Source organism: Mytilus galloprovincialis, chromosome 12 (assembly GCF_965363235.1).
Source record: "Mytilus galloprovincialis chromosome 12, xbMytGall1.hap1.1, whole genome shotgun sequence".
NCBI lineage: Eukaryota > Metazoa > Mollusca > Bivalvia > Mytilida > Mytilidae > Mytilus > Mytilus galloprovincialis.
This window is the reverse complement of record NC_134849.1, coordinates 36,254,281-36,260,941: the sequence shown is the minus strand read 5'-3', so window position 1 is coordinate 36,260,941 and position 6,661 is coordinate 36,254,281. Positions and strand designations below refer to the sequence as shown.

Sequence of the window (6,661 nt, the reverse complement as noted above, 5' to 3'; positions counted from 1 at the left end):
AGAGTGAAAACAAAATCTACATGTTACAGCTTACAATTCATATATTTTCTCAGTTTTGAAATGGCAAAGTAGAGCTATAAATCTGTTATGGCATGTAGATAGTAACATGCATAATTGAATTTCAAATATTTTGGCCACGAGCATCACTGAAGAGACATGTATTGTCGAAATGCGCATCTGGTGCAAGAAAATTAGTACCGTTCATTTTATTAAAACAGTAAACGTAATAATAATAGAGGTTTTAAGTTTTTTCTGATAACCATCCAAAGAAAGAAAATAATATACATGTGGTAAGGGCTTTGTACATTGTTGAAGGCCGTATGGTGACCTATAGTTGTTAATGTCTGTCATTGGCAATCATATACCACATCTTCTTTTTTTATATGTGATGATGGGACAACTTCAATAGATTATTTATACACATTATACATTTAAAAGAATAAAAGACATAGAAAAGGAACTTCAATTTTACACATTAGTTTTACAGTAACTTGATAATCTAAGCATTATCATTTTCTATTAATCTGTATGTATCAACCTCAATCAAATGTCAATGATTGTATAATCATGTAATATTAAAATGGGCCCGAAATTCTAGAATGTCTAGTCTTAGATTTAACACACGATAATCCCACCTGTTACTTATAAATCAACATCCTCTTAATAAGAATTCAGTTATATTAATGAACAATAGATAACGCTACAGGTTTGGAATGATTTTTTTTGTTAGATCAAGTCGAATGTACTTCGAAAAAAACCCCGTAGAAATAGAATTATTACTAGATGTAGGACTGTATATATAGTATATTTCATGACAAAAATCTTAACCAAGCATTTTAGCATTCTGTCTTAACAATCAATCAATCGCCACAATCCAGGGGGTGGGGTGGGGTCCTGGAGTTGGAACCCCACCCTTTAAATTAATCAGTTGTGCATTGATATTAATCTATTTATGAAATAATAATTCACTTTTGAATCAATGATTGATCGATTTTTGGTTGCTTAACGTCCAGTCGCAAATATTTCATGCATGTTAAGGACGTGGTTAAGCAACCAAAAATCGATCAATCATTGATTCAAAAGTGAATTATTATTTCATAAATAGATTAATCCAAACTGTATAAATCCTAAGTAGATAATTTGTACGTGTAATACAAATACAACTGTTTTAATTAACAAAATTGGTTGTTGAGTCCTTAATGCATATATCATAATAAATACACTCTAACACACAGCCCGTTACAACTAAAATTTTGTTATCAGTAATGAACTACTGGATTTGTAATTATTTCTTGCCAAGCTAATAAAATCTGTCATTTAAAATGCACCTTCTGACATTTGAAAGTGAAAGAATGCAAACATGTGTACACACACACTTCATGACTTTCATGTATACATTGTATCATATAAACAGAGAAGTTTCATTATGATTCAAATCATTTTACTTGTGTAAAATCCAAATATTGGATAACATGACAATCATTACAAACATACAATATTGAAATTTAAACAACATTCATATTTTATAAGACTATATATTAAGATGTTTTGGAGGAGGTGATACTTTTGCAAATTTGAAAATACAAGAACATAAATTCATAATGCAATTGTTATACAATATGTCATAACAAATACTATAAGAAAAATATAAAATAGTCATAACTTTTTTCAGCTCTCAAAGAATTCTTGCAAATGTTCTTTAACGTAAGGAGCCTGAGAAACTTTTCGGAGATAACGTTCCCATTCCGACCGGACGTATAGACTAGGTTCCAGCTATGTATCACCGTGTTCTATACATATTGATATATAAAATATGTAATATATAAATATTTATGTTATCGCTTGCTATCACCTCGAGTAATTATACTCCGCTTTAAAAAAAAAAATGGGGGTATACTTTTTTACCTCGGTCTGTCCGTCCGTCCAATGAATATATTTCGTCGCATCTTTCTCAGGAACTACATTACAAAGATTTCTGAAATTCGGTTTTAAAGTTTATATGAGTCGGATATGTTTTCAGATTCATCACACAACAACTTCCTGTTTACCTTAATATACTTTTAGTGGACGGAGGTGTCCTTAAAGTGAGAAGTCTACAACTCACAGATTCACTTGTTTAATTCAATATAATGATTAACGAGCCTTTGTCGTCGAACATCAACATCAGACATTTTAAGACATTTTGTACCCTTGAGAATTCAATCAAATTTGACAAAAAGAAGATTAATCAGTGAATAGTGTGAGTATTAGCTATAGACTTTCAGTTACGTAGATATTGATAGAGCTACGTAGATGCTACGATATTGAACTCAACCCAGCTAGTCCATAGCTACACATTCAATAGTCAAATCTTCGTAGCATTACTTAGTTTCTATGATATTGAACCCAACCCGGCATTTTTCACAATTCGCCCAGGTTGCGTTCAATATCGTAGCTGCTACGAAGCGCTAAATTTACCTAGAAATTGGCTATTGCACGTATAGCTAGCCTAGCCGCTAAGTAGATTTCTATACCCCTTACAAAGTTATGGTCATTTGTACTTTGAAGTCTATCCAATATAAACTGCTGGGTTGAGTTCAATATCGTAGCGGCTACATAGTGCTACGTAGATTTTGACTATTGAGCTTGTAGCTACCTATAGCTAGTTGTTACATAGATGTTGATAGCAACTTATGTAGCCGCTACGTAGCTGATACGATATTAAACTGAACCCTGGCCCAATTAACCAATCATTCTATTTAGCGAATACAAAATGGCGTCGGGAAGGTTATTACTAATGACGCCATTTTGCTAGCTACATAGCATTGTTGAGTTCAATATCGTAGCTGCTACACTCTAAAAATTGTGTTTAGAGCCTAAACACTTTCCTAAACACATTTGTGAAACCGATTTTTGACATGTTTTAAATCTAAACATGTTTAATATTTAATGTGCTAACAGCCTAAACGTGTCAAGCTATAAAGTGCTTAGACTGTAAACATGTTTAGATGTAAAGTGTTTAGACTAGAAACATGTTTTGCTAAAATGTGCTTAGACTGTAAACATGTTTAGTTGTAAAGTGTTGTATCTGGAAACATGTTTAGTTCTGAAGTGTTTTGTCAGGAAACATGTTTAGCTGTGAAGTGTTTTGAATGTAAACATGTTTAGACCATAAAGGGTCGTGAAGAAACATGTTTATCGTTTTAGTACGATAAGCCGTTACTTCATTAGACCCCAAATAAACTAATACTCCGGAAGGGTAGACTGTAAAACGTATGATAGCTTTCAATACTACATCTGTTCATACCATCACAAAAGGAGCCAAACGCATCAAACTAAGAAACTTGAATTTCCAATTCAAATTGATTGTGACTAATACCTTTTCAATCTGAATGAGTATTTTCTTTAATTCAATTGTCAACATTCGACTATTGCATTTTTTCTTCATTTCAAAGATTCATTAAACAGTCTAGAACTTTTGAAATGAAATTATTATAATACTTATTCTAGGATTAAAAACAAAATTACAAGATATGAAACAAAGGAATTTATGTAATTGTTTATTTCCAGTTAATCATTGAACACAATCAAATATTAACTCATAAAATCATAAATTCATAGCAACGTACATATACATAATATTGACCAATCAAAACAATTTGAAAATGTCCTGTTTTCATTTTACAAGTCAATAAGAGCTTCTCCTTTCTTAGTACCCAACTGCTGGTCACTGGCCTGAAAGATAGAAAAATATTGATAAGCAACTAAGTAGAATTAATCTAAAAATATAAATATACGAACTACTACACCAAAAAGTAAATGCATGATTTAAGATCCAGATAACAACATTAGAACACTGGTATAAAAGCATAAATGTACTGCTGAGTCAATTGATATTTTTAATATAAAACTTCTTTTCATGCTTAAATAATATCATTCATTTGATCAAATATATATTGACATTTTTAAAATCAAATACACTTCGGATTCTTACCTAGCAATATAGTTGCTACTGTGCATTATCTCCTCTTTTAGCATGTCAAGACAAATGATTTTCTCTGCACTTCTCTCATCTAGAATAAAACAATACATATCAATAAAAATATAAGAAAGCACAACGGCTTATAACTATTGAAGAAAAACAAGCATCTTTTTATTTATGTTGAGCAAATGTTGATTGTGCATTTAGGAAGTGCTTACTAAAACAATGAACTCGATATGACACTGGTTTTGCGAATGATGCACTCGGCAGATTCCGCTTCCCTTCATGTTCCATTATAATCTGCCGAGGAGTACCAAATGAAAATTGTCCTCATGAACTCCTTTCAAAGAACATATATATATATATATAATACATTTGTAAGTGCTAGCTTGCATGATAGAACATTAAACAACTCTTATCTTTACACAAGATAGTTTGAACACTAAAATCTCTTACAAGCACTTGTTTCATGGGATGGTTCCCCCTTTTTTCTTCTCCTGCATTGACTATACGGTAGTGTACTTGTACATAATACTTATAACTGTCAATAATCATTTAAAATTGGCAGTACAAAATAAGAATCAGTATAATTATAACTCCTTACCTTTCTGAAACAGTTAAGTTACGGTCAGTTATGGTCAGAAGTAAACAGCGTGGCCTTTGACTTCGGGTTCTTTGTTTCTTCTTCCCGCTCAAAAATTAGCACGTGGTATGCATGCCGTCTTCGGCCTAAATGTGTTGTAATTCTAAACGTGTTTAGGAAAGTGTCTAAATATCGAAAGTGCTTAGAATTTAAACACGTTTAGCTTCATATACTTGACGATGTAGCTAAACATGTTTAGCACAACAACATGTTTATTGCAAAGTGCTGAGAGCCAAAACATGTTTAGTGCGAAGTGCTGAGAGCCAAAACATGTTAAGGTTTTAATGCTTAGAAATTAAACACTTTCCTAAGCACATAAGTCTTGCAACACGTTTAAATTCTAAGCACTATTTTTACAGTGTACTAGCGGCTACGTAACTGGGCTGCGTTCAATATCGTAGCTGCTACTAACGGCTACGTAACTAGGCTGCGTTCAATATCGTAGCTGCTACGTAGGTTTTGACTATTGAACGAGTTGCTATAGACTGATCATAGACTAGCTGCTACAATTGATAGCAGCTACGTAGCCGCTACGTAGCTGCTACTATATTGTATTCAACCCTGCTATCAATATTTATGTAGTAGGGTTGCGTTCAATATCGTAGCGACTACGTAGTGCTACGTAGATTTTGACTATTGAACGTGTAGCTATATACTAGTTGTAACAAATATTTTGATAGCAGCTACGTAGCCGCTACGTAGCTGCTACGAATATGGAACATAACCCAGCTAGTATATAGCTACACGTTCAATAGACAAAATCTACCTAGCACTACATAGCTGCTACGATATCTAACCCAACCCTGATCGTTCAACATAGATAGATATCCAAGACATAGTTAGTTGCTATGCTAGCTGCTATGATATCGATCACAAACCAGGGCTATTTCACAAGTGATGGGAAATATTTCTCTTACATCGATCAAGAAATGTGAAAGCCTGGGTTGAGATCAATATCATAGAAGCTACGTAGCAGCTAGTCTATAGCTACACGTTCAATAGTCAAAATCTACGTAGCACTGCGTAGCACTATGTAGCAGCTACTATATTGAACGCGGCTCAGGTGAAACCATATTTCTATACCCCTTACAAAGTTGGGGTTAATTGTACTTAGAAGTCTAACTTATATAAACTACTGGGTTGAGTTCAATATCATATAGCAGCTACGTAGTGCTACGTAGATTTTGATTATTAAATAGACTAGTTGCCACATAGATATTGATAGCAGCTACGTGGCCGCTACGTACCAGCTACGATATTGAAGTCAACCCTGGGTTGAGTTCAATATCGTATCGGCTACGTAGCTGCTATCAATATCTCTGTACCAACTAGTCTATAGCTACACGTTCAAAATCTACGTAGCACTACGTGTAGCTGCTACGATATTGAAATCAACCCTTGTAACTGAAAACTAACAAGTAATTACGAATGGCGATAGGTTTAAGTGTAGTGCTAGTGGATTATCCCAAAATAGGGGGCGGGCGGGGTTTTTGGAGAATCAATGCATTTCCAATGGGGACATGTGGTTGAAACATAGCTTGATCCGCCCCTGACTACGCTATTGTCTCTTTTTTCTTATTATCTTGATTATTGAAATATATTAAAGTGAAACGATTTTATTAAAAGTATAACGATTGTCCGTTGATTTAAAATTATTTCGAATTCGATCAAGTTAAGAAAGGCTTTACCATCGTACCTGCATGTTCATGCAAAAACGATGTCTACTACCGTTTTTGTATTTTTTTGATATTATAATTAATAGTGTAATATTATTTAGCTTAAACACGTATAACAGGCATATAACAGGCGATGAGGGACATACCACGGTAGATGAGATACCAATCCAGCAACACATTAAACTAAAAGTCTTCTAGAGGGTAATAAAAGTCTACATCTGAAGCACCTTACTTCAATGACTTTTATCAGGAACAGCCAGAACCAGAACTTTGAAAGCAAACTAAGACCTATTGGTGGTCTTCGGCTGATATTAAAGAGCAGATGTGGAATGATTGCCAATGAGACAAATTTCCACCAGAGACCAAAATGACACAGAAATT

The 6,661-nt window shown here is 33.6% G+C and overlaps 1 long non-coding RNA gene across 1 annotated transcript; it reads right to left on the bottom strand.

Annotated features, from left to right (window-relative positions):
* Nucleotides 1-3,532: 3,532 nt before the first annotated feature.
* LOC143055042 (uncharacterized) lies at nucleotides 3,533-4,859 on the bottom strand. The gene is made up of 3 exons (XR_012971923.1): nucleotides 4,566-4,859; nucleotides 3,974-4,052; nucleotides 3,533-3,714 (listed from the first exon to the last, which is right to left on the bottom strand). It is a non-coding gene; the product is annotated as an uncharacterized LOC143055042 (long non-coding RNA).
* Nucleotides 4,860-6,661: the final 1,802 nt, after the last annotated feature.